The 15,088-nt window shown below is 40.5% G+C and overlaps 1 protein-coding gene across 1 annotated transcript in view; it reads right to left on the reverse strand.

The window, feature by feature from the left end:
* The window catches only part of nxph1 (neurexophilin 1), a 57,165-nt gene that overhangs the window by 1,174 nt on the left and 40,903 nt on the right, over positions 1 to 15,088 (reverse strand). The gene's annotated exons all lie outside the window — the stretch shown is intronic.

Genomic DNA, 15,088 nt, shown 5'->3' on the forward strand with positions numbered 1-15,088 from the left:
CCAAAACAAGAACGAATCTGTCTCAGCAACTACAAGCGCATATTGGATCCATGTAGTGAAAATGACTAAAAATTAACTCAAGAAGGTCTCAACATTATTGTGTATGAGATGTTTTCTTGTTGTGTATTTATTTTTTTATTTTTAGAGAGGTTTTCAAGAGGAAGTTTTAGACAGACTTTTAAAATTGGACATTTTGGTCATTTTAGTCATAACTGTGTCCGTTTTTCAGTTACCCAACTATAAAATTGGTTTTATTTGATATATTTAGTATGTTGCCAAATATATCAATTTCTTTAAAATATAATATTTTGGGATTTATTTTTACCAGTTGACCTCTATGGTATGTGTCCCACGTGACCTCATATGGAACATTTGATGAGATGTAGCTACTGTATTTAACCAAGACCATATCTGTGGGATGGCTTTCGCAGATTTCGGAGACTGACACCTCTATAGAATCAATAGAATCAATGGGTGGTTCACAAACCCAAGTCATTAAGGCATTATCCAATCAGAGGGAGAAACAGATTGATTGTTTTCGCAACATAGTAATCAGTAGTCAGGCATTTGTATGTTTCTATTGCCAACAGAAATAATGCAAGTGAGGAAAAAAAAAGATTTAGATTTGTCCCAGAGACTTGGGATGACATGAATCTAATGAGGTTCTCCACTGGAATATGAGTTATGGTGATAAAACACCAACAGTGAGGCTGAATTCAGTTGATCTGTAGAAAGTGAAGCTGTATTTGTTGTTCTACGACTTCTATTTTTTTGTCAAGGTTTTATCAAAGAATACATATTTCTACTGAGCACTACTGCTCAGATTGGGTCAGAACAGTAATGTTTGGAACGGCAAGTCCTAGTTTAGCTTGCATTTCCATGGCTGAGTGTGTTGACCGGATGGCTGTATCTGTGTAACAACACATCATCATACCTGTGGGACACAGTGCCTCAAGCCAATAAAATCAAGAAATGACTCTTTAAGAAGAAAACAAAAAACACAAAACACCTGTGAATTATATATCAAAATTAAGTTAAATAAACCCATAAATTGTATAAAAATAACTATCCCTGTGACATAACCCACAGGTTTTGATACAAGAGTCTATCATGATTCCCAGATATTTGAACTCCTTTACAACCTCAAGTCTTGTTCCCTGTACAAAAACATCAGGAGTTATATCAGCACTTACCCTATTTGAAAAAAAAAACATACAGACAGTCTTTGATACATTAAGGTGTAAATGAGAATGTTGCAGCCAGTTTGACACATTAGACATGGCAGCTGATAAATATTGTGCAGCTTTTTGTTTTGGCATATACAACTGCATCATCAGCATACATTTGACAAGTAACATTTGATGGACAGTTATTTGGTAGGTCATTTATGTATAGACTGAATAACAGTGGCCCCAAGACTGAACCTTGGAGGTGCACCAAAAGAATTTTCTAAAATTGCAGATGTAGTGTTGTGTACTTTAACACACTGTTTTCTCTGTGTAATGTATGACTCTAACCATTTCATTGAAGCCAAGGATAAATTAAAATAAGATAATTAAGATAATAAAGAAATAAGATAATTTAGTCATTAAAATGTTATGATTTACAGTGTCAAATGCCTTACGCAAGTCAGGAAAGACAGCTCCTATGACACCACCAGCATCTAATTTTGATTTCATGTTTTCCAAAAGATAGCAAATGGACGTCTCAGTAGAATGGTTTTTCCTAAAGCCAAACTTCCATTTAAGGTGTATGGACTGTTATTCAAGTGTCTAATAAGCTGTTCAGCCACTAATTTTTCAGCTATTTTGGAGAGAGAATGCTAATTGGTCTGTAGTTATTTATTATTGTAGGGTCTCCTGATTTAAAAATAGGTGTAATGACTGTAATGACTTTCCAGGAATTAGGGAAAGTACCTTAATTTATTGATTGGTTAATAATACTAGTGATTGGAGAAATAAGAGGTTGTTTAAGAGTTTTAAGTAACATAGTGTCCATATCCAATGTATCTTTGGCTCTGGAATTCTTAAGACCACAGATAATTCTATCGACCTCTGATTGCGTCACTTCATTCAGATTAAAAACAGCAGCAGAAGTGTTCAGAGTCCTATTTGGTTGTGTTAAAGGAGCATGAGGCTCCTTTAAGAAATGAGACTCATTAGCGGCACGACAACCGTCGGGGTTACTGCAGCCAACATCGAAGCCGGCACGGGAGAACGGGCATGCAGCGTCATTTGACGTCACATCCGCAGGACAGCGCGGGGAATTCCGGCCCGGAATTGCAGCACATTTTGCAGCACACAGCCTGTTCAAGGCAATGGAGAGATACGCTAGAGGGCTCATTCTTTTTGGTTTGGAACGCTTCATCTGACATTATTACTAGAAAACTTAAAACGTATATGAATTTTTTTCATAAATCCTGCCTCAAGCTCCTTTAAATAAATAAATGTATGAGTCAGGTCCTTTACAGAATCTATGAAGTATGTATTTAGGGCTGTTGCAATCTCATTTTAATCTCGAGTTATACTTTCATTTAGCTGCAGTTCTTCATGTTCTTATTTGCAGCATTCTGTCCTAGGTGGAACAGGAAGACCTGGAAGCCAGTTTAACTCAGTTACCACAAGTTAGCTGTTTTAGCTTGGCTGGCTTAGCTTATGCTAACTGGTCGTGCTAAATAATGGCACTTTTTATTCATTCTGATTAAATCTATTCATCCACCCTGTTTTTAGATGTAGCTTCCAAAACCAGGACTAATAGAGGACCATCAAGACCCACAGTTGTCATTTGACCGGAAACGATTGAGGCCCATCAGCACTGGGCCAGCTGGGATGTCCTTTGGGTCTTAAAGCCTACTGGGTCAGCTATCAGTTGGTTCATAGTACCTGCTTTGAAACACCCAGGAACAAATATGCTACATGAGAGATTCTGGAGGTTTCTGTTGGAATTAATGGACTTCTGGTAATTTCATAAGTGCACAGAAGAAGGCGGAAAAGCAGAGGATACATCCAGTTTCCCAGTCTGAAGAAGAAGTGGAAAACCACTAGGGGCTGGCTCAATCTAACTTTGTAACAGAAACAAATATAAACATTTTGATTTGATTTGATTTGAAGATAGGGCAGCACGGTGGCTTAGTGGTTAGCACTGTTGCCTCACAGCAAGAAGGTCCCCGGTTCGACTCCCAGGCCCGGCAGGGGTCTTTCTGTGTGGAGTTTGCATGTTCTCCTCGTGCTTGCGTGGGTTCTCTCCGGGTACTCCGGTTACTCCCACAGTCCAAAAACATGCATATTAGGTTAATTGATGATTCTAAAATTGCCCGTAGGTGTGAGCGTGAGTGTGATTGTGAGCATGGTTGTGTGTTTATATGTGGCCCTGTGATGGACTGGTGACCTGTCCAGGGTGTAACCCCTGCCTCTCACCTAAAATGAGCTGGGATAGGCTCCAGCAGACCCCCGTGACCCCGCAAGGGATAAAGCGGGTAAGATAATGAATGAATGAATGATTTGAAGATTTTATTTTCGAACATGCATGTTAAAAAAAGAGTACAAAAAAGTAAAATAACAGAATACAAATAATAAGTAATGAAACCTGAAGGTTGAATCTTACAAATATTTTAATTTCATGGTTCTAATTTCTTCAGATGCTGAAAAAAATAAAACATTTTACTTGACAGTTTAAGTTTGGAGAAACTTTATTAAAAAAAGGCTCAACTAGGAGAGAGAGAATATAGTAATTAAATTAAAGGAGATAGTTTCTACTGCTAACAGAGACAATGGAAGGAGTGTTTCAGCAGGGAATACCAGACTATTAACTAAAGAATGCTCCTGGAATTGATTATTGATTAACCAAAGGATTTTCACTGTTTAGCGCCTCAGAGTGGAGTTCCATTAATGGGTTGGTGGTGAAGGTACGGGATATTGATTGCCTGATTTCAACTGTAAGATGTGACAGCAAATCCATCTGGGCTGAAGTTTTTGTATTCTGCGGGTCAGCCCTGAGATCAATACTTAAAAAATAAGGTTTCTGTATCAATCACCCAGCCGTTCAGAGTGAATCGCCTTGCAGCGCATCTGTCACTGGAGGCTTGGAGGATCAGACGAGCTCGAAAGAGGCCTTACATGAAAGGTCCTCTTCAGATCGGATGTATTTGTTGTCTTTTTTAGAAATGAAGGATGTTATTTTTCTTGTTTATTTGTATATACATACACACATTATATATATATATATATATATATATATATATATATATATATATATATATATATATATATATATATATATATAACATATATGTTATATGTATATATAGAGATTTATAGCAGTTTCTATGTATATAATTGGGGGTAAATATAAGAACCAGTATATACTGTATAGCATATCTACTCTTATATAGTTCTTCAACTATATTGTTATACCATTGCTGTCTATCGTTCTCTATAATATTGTAGTATTTTAAAGTGATGATAATGTAATACTATGCATTATAATTACTTCTATTATTACATACATACATAGTAGCACTGTCAAGGTTTGACATTCCCCCCAGCTTTCAGTTTCTGTTTTGTCCCGCCTGTGTCCCATCTGCCCTGATTGTGTCTGCACCTGTGTCTCGTCATGTCTCGTTATCCCCTGTGTTTATCTGGTCTTGTCATTCCCTTTTTCCCTGTCGGACCGTACTGTTTGTTCCCCATAATTCCTGCCGTGTTTTGCTCCTCAAGTTTTTTGATCCCTTTTTAGTTTGTCTTGATCCTGCCCAGCAGCGCCTTGTTTTTGCCTTTTTTGTAAAATAAATCTTTGTTTTTTGTTAACTCCTGCCTCCTACTCTCCTGCGTTTGGGTCCACACCTTACCCCCAGACGTGACAGAACAGTCCGACCAGCATGGACCCAGCAGGAGAGAGTGCCACCTTCTGGGAAATCGTGTCCCGGGAGGCGGCCCTCACGATCCCTGGCTGGCTTCACCCTGACGAGCTGGACTCCCCGGACGAGGAGGAATCACCCTTCCGGGGAACACGCCTGGCTCGGGGTGGCCCCCGGAGCATCCACGCTCTGGGGCGACGCCGCCGACGGACCCGGGCTCCCCCGCAGCCAGCGCCTCGGACCCGGGTACCCACTCAGGCAGCTCCGAGGATCCTCTGCCCCCCCGACACCGGCTCCCCGCATCCTGTCTGCCCCTGTTCCGGCTCCCCGCATCCTGTCTGCCACTGTTCCGGCTCCCCGCATCCTGTCTGCCCCTGTTCCGGCTCCCCGCATCCTGTCAGTCCCCGTCGAGCCAAGTCAAGTCCCTGTCGAGCCAAGTCAAGTCCCCGTCGAGCCAAGTCAAGTCCCCGTCGAGCCAAGCCAAGCCTGCCAAGCCACACGCCAAGCCCCACGCCAAGGCCTCGGGGACGTCCCCCCGAGCGGTCTCGCCGGTCTGCCCAGCCTCGTGGGCGGCCGCCAGAGCTGTCTCGCTGGTCTGCCCAGTCCCCAGGACGGCCCCCGGAACGTTGGCCGTGTGTTGGCCTGGGCCCTCCTCCAGGCCCCCTCCACCCGCCCTGGGTGATAGGTCATGGGGGATATCTGGGATCTGTCCCTTGAGGGGGGGGTTCTGTCAAGGTTTGACATTCCCCCCAGCTTTCAGTTTCTGTTTTGCCCCGCCTGTGTCCCATCTGCCCTGATTGTGTCTGCACCTGTGTCTCATCATGTCTCGTTATCCCCTGTGTATATCTGGTCTTGTCATTCCCTTGTTCCCTGTCGGACCGTACTGTTTGTTCCCCATGTTTACTGCCATGTTTTGCTCCTCAAGTTTTTTGATCCCTTATTAGTTTGTCTTGATCCTGCCCAGCAGCGCCTTGTTTTTGTAAAATAAATCCTTGTTTTTTGCTAACTCCTGCCTCCTGCCTCCTACTCTCCTGCGTTTGGGTCCACACCTTACCCCCAGACGTGACAAGCACAACTAAATGCTGGGCGTTTGTTTTGTTTTCTTTTGTTTGCTTTGATTTGTTTTGCTTTTGACTATATTTATATACACATATAATTAGAGTATTATATCACTGTATTGAACAGTTATTAAAGCAGGTATGTGTGTTTTATAAGTAAGCATATTGAAACTCTTGTTACATGTAAGAATGTATGTAAGATTCAAGGGTAGGACTCAATAAGTGTTTACTTCAATCCAACTCCGTTTCGAGCATGTTGGTGGATCCGTGAGGTCTGCCCAAGTGCTGTGTGTGTGTGTGTATATATATATATATATATATATATATATATATATATATATATATATATATATATTTGTATTCTGTTATTTTACTTTTTTGTACTCTTTTTTTAACATGCATGTTCGAAAATAAACTCTTCAAATCAAATCAAATCAAAATGTTTATATTTGTTTCTGTTAAAAAGTTAGATTGAGCCAGCCCCTAGTGGTTTTCGATTTCTTCTTCAGACTGGGAAACTGGATGTATCCTCTGCTTTTCCACCTTCTTCTGTGCACTTATGAAATTACCAGAAGTCCGTTAATTCCAACAGAAACCTCCAGAATCTCTCATGTAGCATATTTGTTCCTGGGTGTTTCAAAGCAGGTATGAACCTGCACGTGTTAAATTCTCACATGTGTGTTAAATTTCAGAGAGAATTAATATGGTATACTTGTTTCAATAACTAGTAGACATATATTTGAAATTAAAAAAGTGTCAGCTGTTATAAAAATAGTTTTTCTTCCATGGCAACAGTGAGTTAGCCTTAGTGAGATGAGCATCAGGCTCACACAACCGTAAAGAACTGTACTTCCTTGTGTTGGACATTAGAGGTCATGTTTGTACTTAACACATGCAAAAAACTGAAAGTGGAAACAAGATGTCACCATGGCAACGCACTGCAACACACACAGTTACAGGTGATTAAAGGTGTAGATCTGAAAAAGCAATTAAAAATCCAATTCCAAACATTTCCTTCATGTTACACTTAAAATATCAGATAACAACCAACAAACATCCAATCTAAACTAGTCCAGATTTGTCAAAATGGTGCTTAAAAACCAGAGATGAGTAAACATCCATATCCATATCCATGTGTACTACAGTAGGTCATTATTTAAGAAATTCCATGTTATATATACAATTATTTTATTAAAAACACACACACGTTAAAATAAACTGTCAAATTTTGACTTTTATTTGACTTTAAAGCACTTTGGATAAATTTGTTGTTTGTGATGAATTTTGTTGAAATAAATTAAACAAATTCATCAAACAATTAGATTTAATTCTCATTTATATTTAAAGGAAATAAAGATGAAGATGACAAAGTTATTTATCAATCAAAGCAGTTCTAACCCAGACCCCCAGCCCCCAGAACTCAAGCCATTAACTCCATCACCAAACAGCTTCGGTTGAAACTTTTGGTCTGAGTTCAGTACTGTAAATGTTTAATGTAAATGTCTAATGAGTGTCTTCAAAAAATAAACTGTACTATTGTCTGTGTTATCAGCTTAAACACATTTTATTTGTACATTGTGACTTATATGAGGATGTAAGTCACTTTAGATACAAGCATTTGCTAAATGCAGCAGTAGTAGTAAGATCAGATCCTACAGTATTTTATTGCAAATTATCCAGAAAAGCATGTAAGCCTAAGGGGTTTACTTTTCTTTGCAATCTGAATTAAAGAAAGTCCAAGAGTTACCAAGGAAAGAAATCCTCTTTTTATCAGGAGGTACTAAGACTGATGTATTAGTTTTTAAAAGATAACATGATGGGACCAACAACAGTGTCTTCATCCCAGTTAATTGTAGCAGAACCTGAAAATTGCCCGCAGCATTGGATTTGGTGTCCAAAGCTGTTTATCTCTACCCATTGTTTGTCTTGTCCCATGGGGGCATCCAGTGTGGTATATCCAGACGTTTAATCAGTCGCTGCCATGAATTCACCGTTTGTGGCTGAGGGCCAAAGGGGTTTGCTGGATGTAGGCGTTGGCAGCCATAATGGCTCCCCAGTGGAAATGGCACATTTGGTAAACGTGGCCAGTGACTGCAGCCAGCACAGATCCTGCAGACACCGAACCAGCAGCCAAACGCTGAGCTGGTTGCCCCCAGGTAAGAAAAGAAAAGACAGGCCAAGCAGCATAGTTCCTGTCGGAACAATTCCATCCAAATGTGACTTATTCACAAAGTATGCACACATATGTTGTCCCTTTCTCTTTATCTTAATGTTTTAGACATTTTTGGAATAAAATCAAACTTCATGGACAAGGTTTTGCTGCATCCCTTTAAGATAAGACGTACCCAAATTTCAAGCCAGGTCAAGCCAGAGGCAGTTGTGGTACTCAGTTAGCACAATAAGAACATGAAAAGCATTAGTATCTCCAAAACAAGAATGATTATTGTCTCTTGGCCTTAATTAAAAACTCAGATGTCAAATTTACCAAAGATGCTATGTGTTAAGTAAGTTTTAAAAAACTAGCCAGCTGACTGCATAGACTGCACTCTAAAAATTGTGCCCCTAATTATGCATAATCTTATGGCTAAGAATAATTTTACCTAATGAAATGTAAACAAATGTACCCTCCATAAAGCTGTTGTGAATGTGAAATATAGCTATGGAAAGAAAGTTTTGTGTCCCAGGGTGTAAATATGTTTAATTCTGCTGTAAAATAGAGCATTTTAATTTGGGAATTGCTGGAGATGGTGTATTTTTTTCTTATATATGTCATTCGTATATAAATTATGCCGCCACGACAGGCACCAGAGACTTTGCGTCCACAACTTCAAGCTGCCGCGTCGACAATGGAGGCAGAGAACATGGTCAACTCATGGTCCCCAGCCTCCCTCGGAATTTGTGAGAAGTTCTCTCAGAGGTGAGAGTTGAAGACATCCCTGACAGAGGGTTCAGCCAGATGTTCCCAACAGACCCTCACAATACGTTTGGGTCTGCCCGGTCCGTCCAACTTCCTCCTCCGCCAGCGTATCCAACTCACCACCAGGTGGGGATCAGTTGACAGCTCAGCCCCTCTCTTTACCCGAGTGTCCAAGACATACGGCTGAAGATCAGATGAAACAACAAAAAAGTTGATCATCAACCTCCGGCCTAGGGCGTCCTGGTCCCACGTGTACTGAAGGACACCCTTATGCTTAAACATGGTGTTCATGATGGAAAAACTGTGACTGGCTCAGATAACAGAGCACCACTCAGGTTCAGATCAGGGACGCCGTTCTTCCCAATCACGCCTCTCCAGGTATCACTGTCATTGCACACGTGTGCGTTGAAGTCCCCCAGTTCAACGCTCCCAGAACAATGGAGTCCCCTGTTGGAGCACTATACAGTACTCCTCCTAGGGACTCTAAGAAGGCCGGGTACTCCGTATTGCTGTTTGGCCCGTAGGCACAAACAACAGTGAAATACCTTTTCCTGACCCGAAGGCACAAGGAAGCGACCATCTCGTTCACCGGGGTAAACTCCAGAACATTGCGACTGAGCTGAAGGGCTATAAACCAGCCTACACCAGCTCGCCGCCTCTCACCCTGGACAACTCCAGAGTAGTGGAGGGTCCAGCCCCCTTCAAGGAGCTGGGTTCCAGACCTCAAGCTATGTATGGAGGTGAGCTTGATTATCTCTAGCTGGTATCTCTCAACCTCCTGCACAGGCTCCCACAACTTGTGACAAGACAATACTTTCAATTTTACTATACAATTTTACTAACTGTGTAGTAACACTGGATGAAGTTGTCTTTGTTTTCCAGTAACTTGCTACTATTGCTAGCTTAATTATAATACTAGCTCGTCTTAAAACAGCACAATAAATTGCTTGTTTAATTAAAAAAAATGGTAATGGATCAAGCTACGCTTTCACTGTATTACGTGAAGACCAAAAATGACTCCAAATGTACCAATGTATTTTTTTTCCCTGCCGTTACACTTGATAGCATTCCATAGCTATCTAGCACTTAACTGCAGCAAAACCAAACATGATTGTTGAATAAAATATTTTTTTTTGTCATTAACTATATTCTGCAGAAAGCAAAAACTACTCACAAATACACTAAATGCTAAAAAAGGTAAAGTCACAGATGATAGTTCTGTTCTTGACTGTGGTGCCCTAAATTGTGTTCTCTTTATTGAAGAAATCTGGAAAGTTCTTTAATTTGTCCCTGTAATTAACTTGTCGCTTTTTGCCGAATAAACAGGTGTTATTTATATGCTCGAGTTATTGCCAACAGCTGAGGAGTGAGAAAATTAATCAAATCACAACAGTTGCTTTGTGACCCATGTTGCATTACGAGCTGTATAATAATTTCCCTTTCAGTAACTGGAGAGGAAAATACACTGAGAGAGCAGACTGTTCTAATTCATATTTTACACAATGTTATATTTGGTTACAACAGATACCGAATAAATACATCAAGTTAACCATTTAACCATGTATTTGTGCTCTTTACTCTGGTTTAACACCATCCAGCAGTATGACATCTCAGGCTTTGATTTTTTTTAGAAAATGTATATGATTATATTGTCCTGTGCGAGAAAAGATTAGAAATGAGATGATCTTATTATTGTCATGGTCTCGGGCTTTGAAGGTATCTCACTGAAGCTCCACTCTAATCACTGATCCCTTTTACCTGTGTTTTTCCCTGTTTAAGCAACAGGGTCCCCTCTTTCCAGTACGAGATTGTCCGCCTTCTTACTCTGTGTGTATCCAGCCTAGTGAGGTCATTGTTCTCAACCTTTTCATGCATGAACTCTTTCTGTCCCTGTTTTTTCCTGCCTGATCCTCCTTGTTAGTTAGTCCTTAGTCCAGAAAGGCATAGGAGCAGGAAAGACTGTTTTTTGGGACTGAGTTTGGATTCTGTATTTAACTAGTCCTGGTATGATCTCTTCTTCCATATTTGTATCAGAACCAGACATTGAGCACTGCTTTCCTTAAGGGTGCTTTCAGACCTGTGGACCATTTGTTTTGTTCCGATTCAGGGGCTAAATCGATACAGTTGTTTCGTTTTTCATTTGTGGCGTTTGTGTTCACAAGGCAACCGTCTGTAGCGGTTCAAAGCTGTTAACATATGCCATGCGCAAACCAACTGTTCTCTTATTGGTCAGAAATGAACGCAGAAGGAGTTTCCTCTTCCGTACCCTGGTAAAAACAACAATAGAGTGCGGTTTGCCCCGCGCCCACCGCCAGGTAGGGCGCAGAGTCGGCGCAGAGCCGGCGCAGAGCCTCCATCACCGTCTCTCCTTATCTCTAGACTAAGGGCCAATCCCAATACCCCCCCTACTTTCTACCACTAGCCCTACTTTCTACCACTAGCCCTCCCTCACTACCACTACCCCTAAAAAAGAAGCCACAGATTTTAGGGCACTTGAAATCTTCCCATGGCCCTGCCCCAATACCCCCACTATCCCTACTTTTCAGCACCACCCCTAAATTTTGCGTGCTACGTCACTGCGTGGTTTACGTTCGGGTACGTAAGCGACTGCGTAGTTACGTTTGCACATACGTCACACCATATCAGGAATCCGAGAGCCAAAAGCTGTTTTAATTTCAGCTGTAGCGCTGTTAATGCCATTTTATTAGGTTTGAATATTTTCAGGTGTAAAAGTAACCGTTAAGATCCACAACCTGGGCTCAGTTTATCCAAATAACGGGTCAACCTGCGCCGTGGTCCTAGGGAGAAATCTGCAGCTCTGTGGAGAATTACCGCTGGCTGAAATAAATCATTTAGGAAAATAAATGTTGGTTTAATAGATGAAATCTAACAGTTGTAGCTACGCCTGTTAAGAAATTTGCTCGGAAAATTTCGGGATGATGATGCCTGCCGGCTCGGGAGCTGATTTATGGTTCCGCGTTAAATCGATGCAGAGCCTACGGCGTAGGGTACGGCGTACGGCACGCGTCGCTGTGTAACATACGCCGTAGGCTCTGCGCTGGTGTAACGCGGAACCATAAATCAGCCTTTATTCTGGCGAGGTTTGAGAAAGACCTCGCAACAACGGGCAAACGAGTGATTATATACATTCACTGAGTGAATATTATGAAAGTAAAATATACATTTCTCGCTAGAAATGTAATCAAAATGCATTTTTATGCAGAAACTAACTCAAAATATTGATTTTATTCACTTAAAAAATAAGAAATGTCCGCCATGTTTTTTTTTTTTTTTATTCAGTCCGCAAATGACGACGAAAAGCATCCTGGGAAATTTTTCTGGCCCTAAATCAGCTAGGGTGCTTCTGAAAACCCTCGCTCCGTAGGGCCAGATTCATATCCACTACCCTCGTTTTCCGCACTCCCCCGAGGTGAAAAGAGGAATTGGGACACCACTACCCTCACGGGAACGCGCAAAATTTAGGGTTAGGACTGAAAAGTAGGGGTAGGGGGTGTATTGGGACAGGGCCTAACTCTGTGAAAAGCCCCTTTCACATAGAGGGCGCAAAGCGCAGACCGCCACTGGCTTTCCCATTCATTGTGTATGTGCTACCGCAGCGCAAGAGTGGACCGCTCTGCTGCTGAGCTCAGCGGTGCGCATGTTAATTAATTAATTAATGCACATTCTGAAATATTCTGTTATAGGACCAGGAAACGTATCTTCAAAGATTAGCAGAGTACGGACTGATTGTTTCTCCAAGTTTGTCTTGATAATAAAAGGTTAGAAAGAGTTCAACATGGTCTTACATAGATTCCCCGGTACCTGGAGTAGACACAAAGATCCTTCAAGACTTTTCAGCACACCAAACCAACAAAGAAAAGCTCAGGTTTAATCCTGTAAAGAGCATAGCCATTAAAACAAAACCATATTTCAAACACTATACTGCTAGGATTAAAAAACTGAGGAGCCAGAACCAGCCGCCAGCTGCTCCACGCTGCAAATAAAAGCCCACCATCATGTGAAAGCTCAGACTCCACAGATGGTCGCGGTGCAAGGATCCCCACACTGAAACCATGACTCACTAAGCTAGCAACTAAAGGACAGCAAACCAAACAAAACAAAAAAAAACCCAAAACAAAACAAATTCACTTTCTAGAGGCAAACTCTGAATTAGGCCCTGCTTTTGATGTCCAGTGTTGCCTCTAGGATTTTTTTCAGGCTCTCCGGAGAATCTTTATGGCATAAAGAAATGTCACTGGACCCCAGACTTTACTTTTACAAACTATTTATTGAATGAAAATGGCATTGTCAAGGCTGAATGTAGAAAATAAATAAATAAAATAATTAGGGCTGTCAAAGTTAACGTGTTATCGCGTAGCTTGAGGAAAAGTATGGTGGATTACTGCGTGAACTTTTTTGAAAAGCGAGGAAAGATGGAGAATGAAAAGGGACTTTTAAACGGCAAGTTCACTTTCAAAAAGACACGACACTCACCTACATACTCACTCCACAGTTTTGGGGGACAGATAATCGCAGTAGTCTAGCTTTGATTCAGTCTCAGGGACCTGAAATGGTTGCTGCTTGTGTCTCTGCTTGTTCTCGTGTCTGTTTGTTTTTTCTCTTACAGATCTCCAAGGCTTGTATGCTCGTTGTGCGTTTCCCCATGTTTTTCGCATTTTAGACTAGCAGCGGATGTCACCTCTCGACCCCCACCCTGACCCCCCCTCCACTTCACATTTTAAAAAAATAAATAAATAAAAAAAATATATATTTATGTTACATTGTGTTAGCTGGCCATCAATATTTTGAGAATGTTTATTTAACTTGTAAACTATTATGAGTTATCTTAAGCTACTAAATCTACCTTTTCTCCGTCGCTGCCTATCGATTCCAGGAGCTGTGAAGATCTGTCAAGCGACTCCTGAGATATAGCCTTGCACAAACACTCTACTGAGCAAAGGCTCCGCAGGGACATCATACACAAACTGCCCAGGTCAAACCCCAAACAGATCTAGTTGAAAGGAATCAATACGTTTTGTGACGAATAAATCAAATAAAACCAGTTTTACAGTTTGGTTACTGGAAAAATCTCAATGACATAGCTATGACTAAATGTACCCAGTTTAGTTTAGTTTAGTTTATTTGTTCGCACATATTAAAAAAACAATACAAAAATAGGAACAATACAATAATTAATGCAGTGCAGGTGAGAAAAAGAAACCCAAGGTGGGCTTATGAAGGATTCTCACCAGTGATAAATACAAATAATAAGTAATCAAAACTTTACAAAAGCAACACATGAAGAGAGAAAAAAAAAGAAATGTAAATAAATAGCTAAATACATACAAATACACCATCAAATTTACAAATAAATGATTGCAATGTGCGTGTGTGGGTGCGTGGGCATACGCATACTCCCGAGCATGCACACAAAGCTACATCTTAGAGATTGTGTGAAAAGGGTTTATTTAAGAGGCTGGCCCTCAGTCTACATTTGAAATTGCAGAGAGAAGATGAGGAGTTAGCAATAGTCATGTGAGAGTTCCATAATAAAGAACCTCTGACTTTAATGGAGAACTGACTAAGAGTGGTACGGCTGAAGGGAGGATGAATATTGTCAGATTGTCTAGTATTATAATCATGAACTTGAGAGTTAGTCTGGAAGTAATCTTTGAAAGTTGTAGGGAGGATATTTTGACAGTGAGTACATTTATAGATAAAAGAAGACGTAGCTGATCTTACAAATTTCTTTTGAATAATTAATAATTTGTGTAAATTTGATGGATATGTACTTGCCCAGACAATATTGCAATACATGAGATATGGATAAATCAAACTGTAATAAAGGGTTAAGAGGGAAGCTTGATGAACCAAGCCCCTAATTCTTCTGATGATACCAAATGATCTTGAAACTTTGTTGGTTACTTTATGTATGTGTTCTTTCCAGGACAAGTTTTCATCCACCAGAATTCCTAGCAACTTGGAGGATAAGACTTGACTGATTTCAATACCACCAATATAAATCTTAGCTCTATGATGACAGTATTTTTTATTTTTACTTACAAAAGCTATACAATTCGATTTGTTTACGTTTAGAGATAATTTGTTTGCAAGAAACCATTCAGATAGCAGAGCTACGCCAGAATTAGCTTCCTTAATAAGAGATTCAAAATCTTTGTGAGTTAAAATCAAATTTGTATCATCAGCAAACAGAATTGGGGTAAAGGATGAGGATACAGCAGCCAGGTCATTGATGTA

Source organism: Cololabis saira, chromosome 15 (assembly GCF_033807715.1).
Source record: "Cololabis saira isolate AMF1-May2022 chromosome 15, fColSai1.1, whole genome shotgun sequence".
In the NCBI taxonomy this organism is placed as follows: Eukaryota; Metazoa; Chordata; class Actinopteri; order Beloniformes; family Belonidae; genus Cololabis; species Cololabis saira.